We start from the raw sequence: 17,514 nt of genomic DNA on the forward strand, positions 1-17,514 counted from the left end.
TTTTTGTTCTGCCGTGTTTCTTGTGGCTTGGGAAGCAAACCTGCAAACCATACATGCAATCTCTGCTGGAATACTGCCACCATGGTAGTATTAGTTAGCACGAAAAGCCAGCAACCAGAAGATGTGTCCCAAAATGAAAGGGAATCCTTGCAGTGCATGAATATTTGGAGTGCCTGCTTCAACTATCAAGCTTTCTCGGGGTTCACATGTCTGCAATCGCTATTTCAAGGAGGTCTGCAGCCATTCCATCATAACCCTGAACACTAAACATGAGGTACTAGCTCAATACCTAAACCAACATAATGCTAGATAACTTATCACCAGCAGGTTTTCCCAGAATTCAAATGTAACCTGGTGAAAGGCAAACCCTTACCAAGGGGATGCAAATGCCCCTTTTCCTAAAAATCCCAGGTATTTTCTCATGGCATGGAATATTTAGACTCCGCAACTCATGCAGTGAACCCAGGGACCTGGAACAAGTGTGTCTAGTTTTCTGTTGTCCTCTTTTTGGAAACAGCATCTTATTTAGTTGTTGAAAGAGGCCTTGAGATAAATTCGTAGCCCAAGATGGACTGGAACTCCCAAGGATCCATCCACCTCAGCCCCCAGATTGCTGGGATTATAGGAACGAGCGACCATTCCAAGCATGTGCACAGAGATTGTTACATAATTTGTGAAATTATGTAACAATCTGGTCTATAGGTAGCTTGTGTGCTTAAGGCTTTAGGAATATGCCTCTCTTTGTTTTGGCTCCCCTTGTTCAGGTGTCCATTTCTATTGTGATAAGCTCCAAGGCCCCAGGCAAGGGGGTGGCTGCCCTTCCTCTTTTGTGTCCTTGGATGATTATTGCCCAGGTGAACAGGGTTCAAATATATTGGATCCTGTTCATTTGAAGAGGAAATGAGTAAAGATTCATGGGTTTATGAGGACATGCAAGGGGACTGAGGGGCCATGATAGAGACAAAACTTCAGGCCATGGGCTGAAGACTGAGGCTTCTGTACCTCTACCTTCTTGAATAGTGTTTACATGAGCCTGCTGAGCCAATGTGTGCTCTCAAATGTAATTTAATGTGTTTTGTGTGAATTTGTTTTGTATTTTGCTTTTGTTTTTTACATGGAAGGAACATTACCATGGTATGAAGGAGCTGGAGTGTCTTACCTAAGAGATATTTGAAAAAAGGGATCTTTCAGCAGCCAAGAAATTCTCAATTGCCCTTGGCGCTTTAAAAAAAGTGAAATAAAGTTTAGCGTGTCATGTCCTTGTCTCTTTACAAAAGATTTTACCTCCTATTTGAAAGGAATTACTGTTTCTTTTAATGTTCATCCTGCCCTGAAACAAAGATAATTCCTCCTTTCCACATTCTGCTTGAAACCACTTCCTTTGTTAGTTATAATTTGTTCCGCAGAAACACTTGGAGATGACTACAGTAAGAGTTTCCCATTGGTGGAATTTCCACGGAGACACATGAAGTAATACCGTACAACTTCAAGTGAAGTGCACTGTCCCTTAACAATGGCAAGTCTGGGAAAACCTCTAGTAAGTGAAAATCTTAGAAAGTCTGAAGGTTAGTGAAAGAAAATGGGCCTATACTCACTTGGTAAGGGCCTCTCCTGGAGCACACATTTGTGGAAAAATTAATTATGAGAGAAGAATGAACTCCCAAACTGGAATGGAAATTTTTTGTTCAGGCCTAGAACGCTATTGCCTGGAGCCCTGCGGTTCCAATGGGATGACCAAAGTGTGAGCAGAGATCAAAATAAAACACACACCATTTAGGGAACTTGATATGCAACCAGGTGTCCAGAATAGTGTCAAAAAGTAGTGTGACAATTTGCTGAGATCTTGTCTTCACAAGAATGTAAATTCCAGCATGACCAGTGACTAGAGGAGGACACATTTCAAGGACTAGTAAAAAGTCATTTAGCACAACACTGAATTAGGTGAAAAGTAGAAGAGTCTGTCAGTCTTTCAAGTTTTAGTAGGAGAAACTTAAAACATGTAATAGCTGTTACATGAATAATTTCAGAGTTTTTGGAGAGGTCTAAATCACTACTAGTGAGGGCTTCCCTGACTCACAAAGTTAAAAATAGTTAAACAAACAGTTTCAAAAACCACTCAACCAATAAAATACAAACATTAAGTCCAAAGGGTTTCCCTAGTTTTGAAACCACTTATGGAATGCACATTTATCGAACAGGCTTACCCTGTGTTCTGCTTTACTCAGACCCTGTACATGAGCAACTGTGAAAGCAAAATTCAAAATGTAATGTAAAGTGCCCATTCAATTGTTGAAACCATGACCCAATAGACATTTTCTCTTTTGAAACTTTGTACATTAACTATATGTGCTCTCAAAAGAAAGGAATACACAGGATTTAGGTGATTTTTTTTTCAGTATTTTGTGTTCTACCAGATTTATTTAAAGATCTCCTGTCCTGCATCAACTGACCAATGCAGGAGACCATACATATGACAACCAACATGAGAACTTCACTTCTACAGCCTGATTAAATCATCATATGAATATAATTTTCGATTCATCATCAAAGATTTTTACATCAGATTAACCAGCTCTCTATTTCTTTCCCATGTTTTTCCCTGTTTTTGTATCTTGAAATGGGTGAGCTCTGCTCTTAGTCTTGACCTAAATCTTCCCCACATTTCCAAATATATTCATCTGGGAAACATGTAAAGATCTTATTTGGGGCTTGTTTCTTTATTTTCAAATAGCTGCTCTTGAAATTCAACTTCCACCACTGTCTCTCATATCCAAAGCCAAGTGCTTGCACAGGATTTCTGTTAAGAAATTTCACAGAAAGCTCTTATCCTACAGGTGAATGATGACAGCAAGTCTTCACTGAATATCTTAGGGAACAGGACTCAGCCAAATTACAGGCATGACAAGGGAAAAGCATATGCTCAAGGAAAGGAAATATCAGAGATCATCTACCAAGCCCTGGCATGCTTCATATCCCATTGATAGTACATCCATGTGTAGATTTGCACGCATTTCAATCCACAAATTCTGAGCACTGAAGCCTTCAGAGAGAATACTGTGGCATACAAGGCCTACGTATATTCATGCTACTTAAATTTGCCCTACAAGGTCCTCTGTGTCACTATGGTCTCCATGGCCGCGCCCAGCATTGTGACTCAGGTCTCCTACTGCAAACTTGTATCCTAGAGCCTAAAGTCCAGCTCACAATGCTGCTCAGCCAATCACAGCCCAGTGTGTTTGCCTGGTAACCACAAGCTTGGGGATTTCTGTGAACTGTTTAAACCCAACTCTGCAGCTTTTCACCTCGTACAACCAGGCCTATGAATATTTATCCTATTTAATTTTGCCCTACAATGTCCTATGTGCCACTGTAGTCTACATGGCAAAGCCCAGCATTGTGACTGAGGTCTCCTACAGAAAACTTGTATCCTAGAGCCTAAATTCCAGCTCACAATGCTGCTCAGCCAATCAAAGCCCAGTGTGGTTGCCTGGCAAGCACAAGCTTGTGGATTTCTGTGAAGTGTTTCAGCCCATCTCTGGAGCTTTCCACCTCATACAACCACAGCCATTCCAATCATGCAGTATTTGATTAGACTCTCTATGTTGTGTCAGAATTTTCTTTACATTTGTAGTGATCAAGCAAATTTGACATATTTTGAGAAGTGAAGGGAAGTAATGAGCTCTTTCATTAGCTCTGTCTGTGGTCTATGGGTTCCAAACTTGACTACCCCAGTCTATTAAATTTTCAAACATAGAATGCCAAAATTTTCAGGGGAGGAAAGAAAACACCACAATGATTTGTGTTCTGCCGAGTTTCTGGTGGCTTGGGAAACAAACCTGCAAACCATACATGCATCTCTGTTGGAATACTGCCACCATGGTAGTATCAGTTAGCACTGAAAGACAGCAACCAGAAGATGAGTCCCAAAGTGAAAGTGAATCCTTGCAGTGCATTAATATTTGGAGTGCCTGTTCAACTACTCAGCTTCCATGGGGTTCACATGTCTCTGTTAGCTATTTCAAGGAGGCCTGCAGCCCGTCCAGCATGACCGTGAACACTAAACATGAGGTACTAGCACAATACCTAAACCAACATAATGCTAGATAGCTTATAACCAGCAGGTATTACCAGAATTCAAATGTAACATGGTGAAAGTGAAACACTTAGAAACGGGATCCAAATGCCCCTTTCCCTCAAAATCCCAGGAATTTTCTCATGGCATGGAATATTTAGTGTCCACAACTCATGAAATGAACCCAGGGACCTAGGCCAAGTGTGTCTAGTTTTCTGTGGTTCTCTTTATGGAAACAACTTTATGAAGTTGTCGAAAGAGGCTTTGAGATAACTTCTTAGCCCAAGATGGAAGGGAACTCCCAAGGATCCATCCACCTCAGCCCCCAGATTGCTGGGATTATAGGCATGAGCGACCAAGCCAAGCATGAGCACAGAGATTCTTACATAGTTTGTGAAATCCCACTACTGGTCTAGAGGTAGCTTCTGTGCTTCAGGCTTTACGAATATGCCTCTCTTTGTTTTGGCTCCCCTTGTTAAGGTGTCCAATTCTATTTTGAAGAGTTCCAAGGCCCCAGGCAAGGGTGTGGCTGCCCTTTCTCTGGTGTGTCCTTGGATAATTACAGCAAAGGAGAACAGGGTTCAAATATATTGGATCCTGTTCATTTGAAGAGGAAATGAGTAAAGATTCATGAGTTTATGAGGACATGCAAGGGGACTGAGTGGCCATGATAGAGACAAAACTTCAGGCCATGGGCTGAAGACTGAGGCTTCTGTACCTCTACCTTCATGAATAGTGTTTACATGAGCCTGCTGAGCCAATGTGTGCTCTCAAATGTAATTTAATGTGTTTTGTTTGAATTTGTTTTGTTTTTTGCTTTCGTTTTTTACATGGAAGGAACATTACCATGGTGTGAAGAAACTGGAGTGTCTTACCTAAGAGATATTTGAAAAAAGGGATCATTCAGCAGCCAAGAAATTCTCAATTGCCCTTGGCGTTTCAAAAAATGTGAAATAAAGTTGAGCGTGTCCTGTCCATGTCTCCTTACAAAGATTTAACCTCCTATTTGAAAGGAATTTCTGTTTTTTGAAAGTTCAACCTGCCCTGAAACAAAGATAATTCCTCTTTTCCGCATTCTGCTTGAAACCACTTTCTTTGTTTGTTATATTTTGTTCCGCAGAAACACTTGGAGATGACTACAGCAAGAGTTTCCCATTGGTGGAAATTCCACGGAGACACAGGAAGTAATACCATACAACTTCAAGTGAAGTGCACTGTCCCTTAACAATGGCAAGTCTGGGAAAACCTCCAGTAACTGAAAAATCTTAGAAAGTCTGAAGGTTAGTGAAAGAAAATGGGCCTATACTCAGTTGGATAGGGCCTCTCCTGGAGCACACATTTGTAGAAAAAGTAATTATGAGAGACAAATGAACTCCCAAACTTGAATGGAAATTTTTTTGTTCAGGCCTAGAATAGTATTGCCTGGAGCCCTGTGGTTCCAATGGGATGACCAAAGTGTGAGCAGAGATCAAAATAAAACACACACCATTTAGGGAACTCGATATTTAACCAGGGGTCCAGAATAGTGGCAAACAGCATTGTGTCAATTTGCTGAGATGCTGTCTTCACAAGAAAGTAAATTCCAGCACGACCAGTGACTAGAGGAGGACACATTTCAAGGACTTGTAAAAAGTCATTTAGCACAACACTGAATTAGGTGAAAAGTAGAAGAGTCTGTCAGTCTTTCAAGTTTTAGTAGGAGAAACCTAAAACATGTAATAGCTGTAAGATGAATAACTTCACAGATTTGGAGAGGTCTAAATCACTATGAGTGAGGGCTTCCCTGACTCACAAAGTTAAAAATAGTAAAAGAAACAGTTTAAAAAACCAATCAGCCAATACAATACAAACATTAAGTCCAAAGGGTTTCACTGGTTTTGAAACCACTTATGGAATGCACATTTATTGAACAGGCTTACCCTGCGTTCTGCTTTACTCAGACCCTGTACATGAGCAACTGTGAAAGCAAAATTCAAAATGTAATGTAAAGTGCCCATTCAATTGGTGAAACCATGACCCAATAGACATTTTCTCTTTTGAAACTTTGTACATTAACTATATGTGCTCTCAAAAGAAATGAATACACAGGATTTAGGTGATTTTTATTTCAGTATTTTGTGTTCCACCAGATTTATTTAAAGATCTCCTGTCCTGCGTCCACTGCCCAATGCAGGAGACCATACATATGACAAGCAACATGAGAACTTCACTCCTACAGCGTGATTAAATCATCATGAGAATATAATTTTCCATTCATCATCAAAGATTTTTACATCAGATTAACCAGCTCTCTTGCTTTCCCATGTTTTACCCTGCTTTTTTTATCTTGAAATGGGTGAGCTCTGTTCTCAGTCTTGATCTCCATCTTCCCCATATTTCCAAACATATTCATCTGGGAAACATGTAAAGATCTTATTTGCAGCTTGTTTCACTATTTTCAAATAGCTCCTCTTGAAATTCAACTTCCACCACAGTCTCTCATATCCAAAGCCAAGTGCTTGCACAGGATTTCTGTTGACAAGGTTCACAGAAAGCTCTTATCCTACAGGTGAATGATGACAGCAAGTCTTCACTGAATATCTTAGGGAACAGGACTCAGCCAAATTACAGGCATGACAAGGGAAAAGCATATGCTCAAGGAAAGAAAATATCAGAGATCATCTACCAGGCCCTAGCATGTTTCATATCCGATTGATAGTACATCCTTGTGTAGATTTGCACGCATTTCAATCCACAAATTCTGAGCACTGAAGCCTTCCGAGAGAATACTGTGGCATACCAGGCCTACGAATATTCATGCTACTTAAATTTGCCCTACAAGGTCCTCTGTACCACCCTGGTCTCCATGGCCACACCAAGCATTGTGACTCAGGTCTCCTACTGCAAACTTGTATCCTAGAGCCTAAATTATAACGCAAAATGCTGCTCAGCCAATCACAGCCCAGTGTGTTTGCCTGGAAACCACAAGCTTGGGGATTTCTGTGAACTGTTTAAACCCAACTCTGCAGCTTTTCACCTCATACAACCAGGCCTATGAATATTTATCCTATTTAATTTTGCCCTACAAGGTCCTCTGTGCCACTGTGGTCTACATGGCAATGCCAGCATTGTGACTGAGGTGTCCTACTGCAAACTTGTATCCTAGAGCCTAAATTCCAGCTCACAATGCTGCTCAGCCAATCAAAGCCCAGTGTGGTTGCCTGGCAACCACAAGTTTGTGGATTTCTGTGAAGTGTTTCGGCCAATCTCTGTAGCTTTCCACCTCATACAACCACAGCCATTCCAATCATGCAGTATTTGATTAGACTCTCTATGTTGTGTCAGAATTTTCATTACATTTGTAGTGATCAAGCAAATTTGACATATTTTGAGAAGTGAAGGGAAGTAATGAGCTCTATCTTTAGCTCTGTCTGTGGTTTATGGGGTCCAAACTTGACTACCCAAGTCTATTAAATTTTCAAACATAGAATGCCAAATGTTTCAGGGGAGGAAAGAAAACACCACAATGATTTGGGTTTTGCCGAGTTTCTGGTGGCTTGGGAAAGAAACCTGCAAATCATACATGCATCTCTGCTGGATTACTGCCACCATGGTAGTATCAGTTAGCACTGCAAGCCAGCAACCAGAAGATGAGTCCCAAAGTGAAAGTGAATCCTTGCAGTGCATGAATATTTGGAGTGCCTGTTCAACTCTTCAGCTTCCTCGGGGTTCACATGTCTCGGATAGCTATTTCAAGGAGGCCTGCAGCCCCTCCAGCATAACCCTGAACACTAAACATAATGTACTAGCACAATACCTAAACCAACATAATGCTAGATAGCTTATAACAAGCAGGTATTACCAGAATTCAAATGTAACATGGTGAAAGTGACACACTTAGAAACGGGATCCAAATGCCCCTTTCCCTCAAAATCCCAGGAATTTTCTCATGGCATGGAATATTTAGTCTCCACAACTCATGAAGTGAACCCAGGGTCCTAGGCCAAGTGTGTCTAGTTTTCTGTGGTTCTCTTTTTGGAAACAGCATCTTATGAAGTTGCTGAAAGAGGCTTTGAGATAACTTCTTAGCCCAAATTGGACGGGAACTTCCAAGGATCCATCCACCTCAGCCCCCAGATTGCTGGGATTATAGGAATGAGCGACCAAGCCAAGCATGAGCACAGAGATTCTTACATAGTTTGTGAAATCCCACTACTGGTCTAGAGGTAGCTTCTGTGCTTCAGGCTTTAGGAATATGCCTCTCTTTGTTTTGGCTCCCCTTGTTCAGGTGTCCATTTCTATTGTGAAGAGCTCCAAGGCCCCAGGCAACGGTGTGGCTGCCCTTTCTCTGGTGTGTCCTTGGATGATTACAGCCCAGGTGAACAGGGTTCAAATATATTGGATCCTGTTCATTTGAAGAGGAAATGAGTAAAGATTCATGGGTTTATGAGGACATGCAAGGGGACTGAGGGGCCATAATAGAGACAAAACTTCAGGCCTTGGGCTGAAGACTGAGGCTTCTGTACCTCTACCTTCTTGAATAGTGTTTACATGAGCCTGCTGAGCCAATGTGTGCTCTCAAATGAAATTTAATGTGTTTTGTGTGAATTTGTTTTGTATTTTGCTTTTGTTTTTTACATGGAAGGAACATTACCATGGTGTGAAGGAGCTGGAGTGTCTTACCTAAGAGATTTTTGAAAAAAGGCATCATTCAGCAGCCAAGAAATTCTCAATTGCCTTTGGCATTTCAAAAAAAGTGAAATAAAATTTAGCGTGTCATGTCCATGTCTCCTTACCAAAGATTTTACCTCCTATTTGAAAGGAATTACTGTTTCTTTGAAAGTTCAACCTCCCCTGAAACAAAGATAATTCCTCCTTTCCGCATTCTGCTTGAAACCACTTCCTTTGTTAGTTACATTTTGTTCCGCAGAAACACTTGGAGATGACTACAGCAAGAGTTTCCCATTGGTGAAATTTCCACGGAGACACATGAAGTAATACCGCACAACTTCAAGTGAAGTGCACTGTCCCTTAACAATGGCATGTCTGGGAAAACCTCTAGTAACTGAAAATCTTCGAAAGTCTGAAGGTTAGTGAAAGAAAATGGGCCTATACTCAGTTGGATAGGGCCTCTCCTGGAGCACACATTTGTTGAAAAATTAATTGTGAGAGATGAATGAACTCCCAAACTGGAATGGAAATTTTCTTGTTCAGGTCTAGAACGCTATTGCCTGGAGCCCTGTGGTTCCAATGGGATGACCAAAGTGTGAGCAGAGATCAAAATAAAACACACACCATTTAGGGAACTTGATATGCAACTAGGTGTCCAGAATAGTGGCAAAGAGTATTGTGTCAATTTGCTGAGATCCTGTCTTCACAAGAAAGTAAATTCCAGCTCGACCAGTGAGTAGAGGAGAACACATTTCAAGGACTTGTAAAAAGTCATTTAGCAGTCTGCAGAGGAGGAGTTGGGCAGATCTGGGGGGCCCTCACTGGCCTCTCTGTGTGTCTGGAGGACTCTGGATTTCTGTGCCCAGACTGCTGGAGTTCCCTCAGGCTTCCAGGTGCAGTGAAGGAGAGAGGTGGGTTTGAGGCTTCCACATCAGCCTCCCCATTCCTGGCTTCATTTGGAGACCTGCTGAGCTCCCGATAGGTGGGCTGGCCCACACTACCAGCCTAGCCCAGCCTGTTTAGCTGCCTCGCCTGGCCATAGGTCTGCAGAGGAGGACCTGGGCAGATCTGGGGTGCCCTCACTGGCCTCTCTGCGTGTCTGGAGGACTCTGGATTTCTGCGCCCAGACTGCTGGAGTTCCCTCAGGATTCCAGGTGCAGTGAAGGGGAGAGGTGGGTTTGAGGCTCCCACATCAGCCTCCACATTCCCGGCTTCATTTGGAGACCTGCTGAGCTCCCGATAGTTGGGCTGGCAAACACTACCAGCCTAGCCCAGCCTGTTTAGCTGCCGCGCCTGACCATAGGTCTGCAGAGGAGGAGCTGGGCAGATCTGGGGTGCCCTCACCGGCCTCTCTGCGTGTCTGGAGGACTGTGGATATCTCTGCAACCAGGGAGGGTCCACAGGTTCCTGAAGCACTGCGGCCTGTGGTGAGTACCCTAACCCGGCTGCGATTGAAGAACTGTGGAGCTTCCAAGGGGCAGGTGGGCGCACAGTGTCCCTGAGGCCCAGCTTGTCTGGAACTGCGGAGTTCTGAGCTGGCAGAAGAGGGCCACTGGTTCTGTAGGCCTAATGGCTTGGAGTAGCGTGGCACCAGAGTCCCAGTAGCTCCAAACATAGAAGGGGATTTTCAACAGATCCTGAGGAAGCTTTCAAATAACACTTGAAACACAGAAATATAGGAAAATGACAAAACGAAAGACCAAATTACAACCTCAAACCTCCAGCCCATCTCAAGAAACCCTAGGAGCGATGTATATAGAAGAAAATATATCCAATCCACCTCATATATCGGACACAATAGCCACTGAAATTGACAAGCAACTCCAGGAAGCTTTAAAGAAATTCAAACTCGAAATAATCTCCCAGATAAAAGAAGAAATGATAAAAGAAATGAAAGAGATTCTAAATATATCTAAAGAAAACACAGATAAAGAATTGGAGGAACTAAACAAAAAGATAGAATCCCTAGACGAGCAATATAAGAAACAAACAGAATACATAATGCAGATGCACAGAGATATACAGGAAATAAAAAACTCCACTGAAAGTTGTAAAAACCGCCTTAATGAAAGTGAAGATAGAATTTCAGACCTTGAAGACAGGACTGCAGCTAGTGAACAGGAAAGGAAAGATCTTTTGAAAATAACAAGGAACCAGGAAACAACAATTCAACAACTGCAAGACGATGCAAAGAAGAATAACATAAGAATGATAGGGATTAATGAAAGAGAGGGAGACAACATGAAGGATGTCAGGAGGATATTTAGAGAAGTAATAGCTGAAAATTTCCCAAGCATGAGATCAGAAACTGACATCAGGATCAGTGAAGCATATAGAACTCCAAACAGTCATAACCAAAATAAAACTACACCCAGACATATAATAGTCACCATCCCAGAAATCCAACACAAGAATAGATTATTAAAAGCTGTCAGAGAGAAAAGACAAATCACTTATAAAGGAAAACCTATCAGAATCACAGCAGACTTCTCAGCACAAACGATAAAGTCAAGAAGAGCATTGAGTGAAGTATTCCAGATCCTAAAGCAAAATGATTTCCAACCAAGACTGATATATCCTGCAAAACTATCATTCAAAATAGATGGTGCAATACGATACTTCCATGACAAAGAACAGCTGAAGAACTTCATGAACACCAAACCAACCCTGCAAAAAATATTGAAAGACAGTTTAGATACACAAAGGAAAAAACCACTAAGCAAAGCAAATAATTAAACAGAACCGAAAGATAAAGATGCAACAGCAGAGAGATAACATTCCTACAATTAACCAGCATTTAACAGTAATAATCATTAATGTAAATGGTCTCAATGCACCAATCAAAAGAAACAGAATAGCAGAATGGATCAAGAAACAAAATCCAACCATATGCTGTTTACAGGAAACCCATCTAACCCAGAAAGATACTCACAGACTGAAAGTCAAAGGATGGAAAACAATTCTTCATGCAGCAGGAATCCAAAAAAAGGCAGGAGTAGCCATTCTGTTTGAAGACAACATGAACTTTAAACCAACAATGACCATAAAGGACAAAGAAGGTCACTACATACTCGTAAGGGGAAAACTCCAAGAGGAAGAGATAACTATCTTAAATATATACGCACCAAACTCCAGAGCACCCAGTTATATAAAACAATTATTAACAGAAATGAAAACTCAAATTATCAGTAACACAATTGTAACAGGAGACCTTAATACACCACTGACACCAAGGGACAGATCAACCAGACAGAAAATGAGCAAAGGAATAACAGAACTGAATCACACCTGTGAGCAAATGGGTTTGATAGACATATACAGAATGTTCCACCCAACAACATCAGAATACACATTCTTCTCAGCAGTACATGGATCATTTTCGAAAATAGACCATATATTAGCTCACAGAACATATTTAAGCAAATGCAAAAGAGTTGAAATCATCCCTTGCATATTATCGGATCATAGCGCTCTGAAATTAGAAATTAATGACAAAGGATACTGCAAAAATTCCGCAAACACATGGAAACTAAATAACACACTCTTGAGTAATCAGTGGGTCACAGAAGAAATTAAAGGAGAAATTAAACAATACCTAAAAGAAAATGAAAATGCAGATACAACTTACCGGAATCTGTGGGATGCAATGAAAGCCGTTCTGAGAGGAAAATTTATTGCACTGAGTTCCCATATCAGGAAAACAGAACGAATACAAATAAATAACTTGATGCTACACCTCAAACAGCTAGAAAAAGAAGAGCAAGTCAAGCCCAAAGCCAAAAGAAGAGAGGAAATTATAAAAATCAGAGCAGAAATCAATGCAATAGAGACTAAGAAAACAATCCAAAGAATCAACGAATCAAAGAGTTGGTGCTTTGAAAGAATAAATAAAATCGATAATCCCCTAGCCAACCTTATTAAAAAAAGGAAAGAAAAAGCTCAAATTCATGCAATAAGAAATGAAAAAGGAGAAATCACTACAGACCCAATAGAAATACAGAGGATCATCAATACCTATTTCGAAAACCTCTACTCTCAAAAGTTTGATAACACAGAAGAAATAGACAGATTCTTAGAAGCATATGAAGTACCAAAGCTAGATCAAGAGGATATAAAACTGTTGAATAACCCAATCTCTGCTAATGAAATTGAGAATGTAATTGGGTCCTTGCCCACCAAGAAGAGCCCAGGCCCAGATGGATTCACTGCAGAATTCTACAAGAAATATAAAGAAGACCTAATGCCGACACTCCTCAAACTATTCAATGAAATTGAAAGGGAAGCAATCCTTCCTAAGTCATTCCTGGAAGCAAATATTACTCTAGTACCAAAACCTGAGAAAGACCCAACTATAAAAGAGAACTATAGACCGATCTCCCTAATGAACACAGATGCAAAAATCCTCAATAAAATATTGGCAAATAGGATCCAGCAAATCATCAAGAAGATTATACACCATGACCAGGTGGGATTCATCCCAGGAATGCAAGGATGGTTCAACATATGCAAATCAATAAATGTAATCCACCATATCAATAAAGCCAAAAATAAGAATCACATGATCATCTCTATAGATGCAGAAAAAGCCTTCGATAAGGTCCAACACTTATTCATGATAAGAACTTTACAGAAAATTGGAATAAATGGTCTTTACCTCAATATAATAAAGGCCATTTATGACAAACCAACAGCCAGCATCATACTAAATGGCCAAAAATTGAAAGCCTTTACTTTAAAATCGGGTACAAGACAAGGATGTCCTTTATCACCACTCCTATTTAATATAGTACTGGAAGTACTAGCCAGAGCAATTAGGCAAGAAAGAGAAATATAAGGGGTAAAGATAGGAAAAGAAGAAGTTAAATTATCATTGTTTGCAGATGACATGATACTCTAAATAGAAGACCCCCTAAACTCCATTGAAAGACTCTTAGATACAATAAATAAATTCAATAATGTGGCTGGATACAAAATCAATACTCAGAAATCAATAGCATTCCTATACACGAACAACAAAATTACAGAGAGGGAAATAAGAGAAACTGGACTATTCACATTAGCAAGCAAAAAAATGAAATATTTAGGAATTACTCTTACGAAAGAAGTGAAAGACTTATACAGTGAAAATTATATTACACTGAAAAAGGAAATTGAAGATGATCTCAGAAAATGGAAAGACATCCCTTGCTCATGGATAGGAAGAACAAACATTGTGAAAATGGCCTTTCTCCCAAAACTGTTATACAGATTCAATGCAATCCCAATAGAAATACCATCAACATACCTTATAGATCTAGAGAAATCACTCCTAAAATTCATCTGGAACCAGAAGAGACCTAGAATCGCAAAGGCAATTCTAAGCAGCAAAGACAAAGCAGGAGGCATCACAATCCCTGACTTGAAGTTATACTACAAAGCAACAGTAGTAAAATCAACATGGTATTGGAATCAAAACAGAGCTGAAGATCAGTGGAATAGATTAGAAGATACAACCACAACTACGAACACACTCAACCACCTTATTTTTGATAAAGGAGCCAAGCAGGTTCACTGGAAGAACGACAGTCTCTTTAATAAATGGTGCTGGAAAAACTGGCTCTCCATTTGCCGAAAACTAAAGCTAGACCCATGTCTATCACCATGTACTAAATTAAAATCTAAATGGGTCAAGGATCTGAATATTAAAACAGAAACACTAAATCTATTGGAAGACAAAATAGGTAGAAACCTTGGAGACATAGGAGTAGGTAAAGAATTCATGAACAGGACTCAAACCGCACGGGAAATACTTCCCAGAATCAATAACTGGGACCACTTCTTATTAAAAAGTTTCTGCATATCAAAAGAAATCTCCAGCATAGTGAAAAGAAAACCCACAAACTGGGAAAAGATTTTAGTGAACTCTCTCTCAGACAAGGGCCTCTTGTCTAAAACATATAAAGAATTAAAGAAACTCAGACCTCCGAAATTCAAAGATCCAATCCAAAAATGGGCATCTGAGATGAATATGCAATTCTCAGATGAAGAAATGCAAATGGCAAATAAATACATGAAAAAATGCTCATCATCATTGCTCATTAGAGAAATGCAAATTAAAACCACACTGAGATACCATCTCACTCCTGAAAGAATGGCCAGGATCAAGAAAACCGACAACAAATGCTGGAGAGGCTGTGGGGAAAAAGGAACTCTCCTGCACTGCTGGTGGGAGTGTAGACTGGTACAGCCTTTGTGGAGATCTGTCTGGAGATTTCTCAAAAAGTTGGGACTGGAAATCCCATTTATTCCAGCTATTCCACTTCTAGGCATATTCCCAGAAGAACTGAAAGCATCATACCACAGTGATATATGTGCACCTATGTTTATAGCAGCACAATTTGTAATTGCCAGATCTTGGAAACAACCCAAGTGCCCTTCAACTGAGGAATGGATAAAAAAGTTGTGGTATTTCTATACAATGGAGTATTACTCAGCTATAAAGAAGGATCACATTGAGATATTTATCAACAAATGGGCGCAGCTTGAGACCATACTCATAAGTGAAATAAATCAATCTCGCATGTGTGAATACCGAATAGTTTCCCTAATGTAAGTAATGATTCAAATATATAAAAATATGTGGTAATCATGATTCCCCATTAGGTGGCCTTGAAGCCTTATAAAGTTTTCACTCATTAATTAGAAAGGCTTTATTCTGGGCTTCTTGATATGAAAATATTTGAAGCTAGAGTATATGAAGTTTTACCCAAATATTTCAAGGAAAAAGACACTATGGTAACTACTATTAAGTCAGGTTATATAGTGGTGAAGTACTAGGTTATTGAAACAGTCATGCTGTGACCTCTATAGTTATATTGTTATGTTCTGTTTTATCTCAATCTCCCCCTTATTGTTTAAAAAAAAATTATTTAGTCATTTCTTATGTTTGTCTTAATTAAAGAAAAAATTCAAAAAAATTAGGATATATAAATAGTAACTCTTTTTGATTTCCTATTAACTTGTTTTGAAGTCCTGTAGTACTCCCACGATCTTATTTTGACTGATTAGACTCTGTTCCATTCTATATGATAGTATCAAGTTTGAAGACATAGGCAACTACTTTGAAGACAATAAGATTCACTAAGATACCCATTCTGGTTTGACTATTGTCTTCTTTGGAAGTCCTGTAATGTTTACAATGCCTAAGTTTTATTGGTCTTGTTCTCTACTGTTTTGTCCAACTTTATAATATCTAATAAGATAGACAATTCTTTTTAAGGAAACAAGGGACAACGTTGATAACCATTGTTGATAAACTTGTACTCTGTTCTACACCATGTGCTATGTCTATCCTTGGTATTGACTGACAGCTTTGTTTTGCCAGATTTGACTGTATTCTTCCCCCCCCAAAGAAAGTAATAAGCAATAAGGAGTAATAAAATCCAAGATGTGTAAATTTTGTTGTAAAAAAGAGAGGAAAAAAAAAAGAAAAAGAAAAAGAGCTCTAACGGATATAACAGCAAGTATGTTTGGGGGTGTTAAATAGCTGACTTTATCAATGTTTTTGGAACATTGAACACAGCTGTTCGCAGTCTCCCTGTTTGAATGTCCACCTTGTGTTCTTTGATACTGTGATTTGAGGAACTATTTTCAAGAAAATAGTGTGTAATCTACTAGCAGGTAATTTCTTACTGTTATGGTTTTTTGTTTCGTTTTGTTTTGTTTTGTTTGTAGTTCTGTATTGCGTGTACCCTTACGCTGCTTTGGTTTGTTTTGTGTTTTTCTGTTTTTCCTCTTAAATAAAAAAAAAAAGAAAAAAAAGTCATTTAGCACAACACTGAATTAGGTGAAAAGTAGAAAAGTCTGTCAGTCTTTCAAGTTTTAGTAGGAGAAACTTAAAACATGTAATAGCTGTTACATGAATAACTTCAGAGTTTTTGGAGAGGTCTAAATCACTACTAGTGAGGGCTTCCCTGACTCACAAAGTTAAACATAGTAAAACAAACAGTTTCAAAAACCGTTCAACCAATAAAATACAAACATTAAGTCCAAAGGGTTTCCCTGGTTTTGAAACCACTTATGGAATGCACATTTATTGAACAGGCTTACCCTGCGTTCTGCTTTACTCAGACCCTGTACATGAGCAACTGTGAAAGCAAAATTCAAAATGTAATGTAAAGTGCCCATTCAATTGGTGAAACCATGACCCAATAGACATTTTCTCTTTTAAAACTTTGTACATTAACCATATGTGCTCTCAAAAGAAAGGAATACACAGGATATAGGTGATTTTTTTCAGTATTTTGTGTTCCACCAGATTTATTTAAAGATCTCCTGTCCTGCATCCACTGCCCAATGCAGGAGACCATATATATGACAACCAACATGAGAACTTCACTTCTACAGCCTGATTAAATCATCATGAGAATATAATTTTCCATTCATCATCAAAGATTTTTACATCAGATTAACCAGCTCTCTTGCTTTCCCATGTTTTTCCCTGGTTTTTGTTTCTTGAAATGGGGGAGCTCTGTTCTCAGCCTTGATCTCCATCTTCCCCATATTTCAAAACATATTCCTCTGGGAAACATGTAAATATCTTATTTGGGGCTTGTTTCATTATTTTCAAATAGCTGCTCTTGAAATTCAACTTCCACCACTGTCTCACGTATCCAAAGCCAAGTGCTTGCAGAGGAATTCTGTTGAGAAATTTCAAAGAAAGCTCTTATTTTACAGGTGAATGATGACAGCAAGTCCTCACTGAATATCTTAGGGAACAGGACTCAGCCAAATTACAGACATGACAAGGGAAA

The sequence above is a fragment of the Cavia porcellus genome, unplaced genomic scaffold (genome assembly GCF_034190915.1).
Source record: "Cavia porcellus strain 051 isolate PalLab524CR breed Dunkin Hartley unplaced genomic scaffold, mCavPor4.1 scaffold_36, whole genome shotgun sequence".
NCBI lineage: Eukaryota > Metazoa > Chordata > Mammalia > Rodentia > Caviidae > Cavia > Cavia porcellus.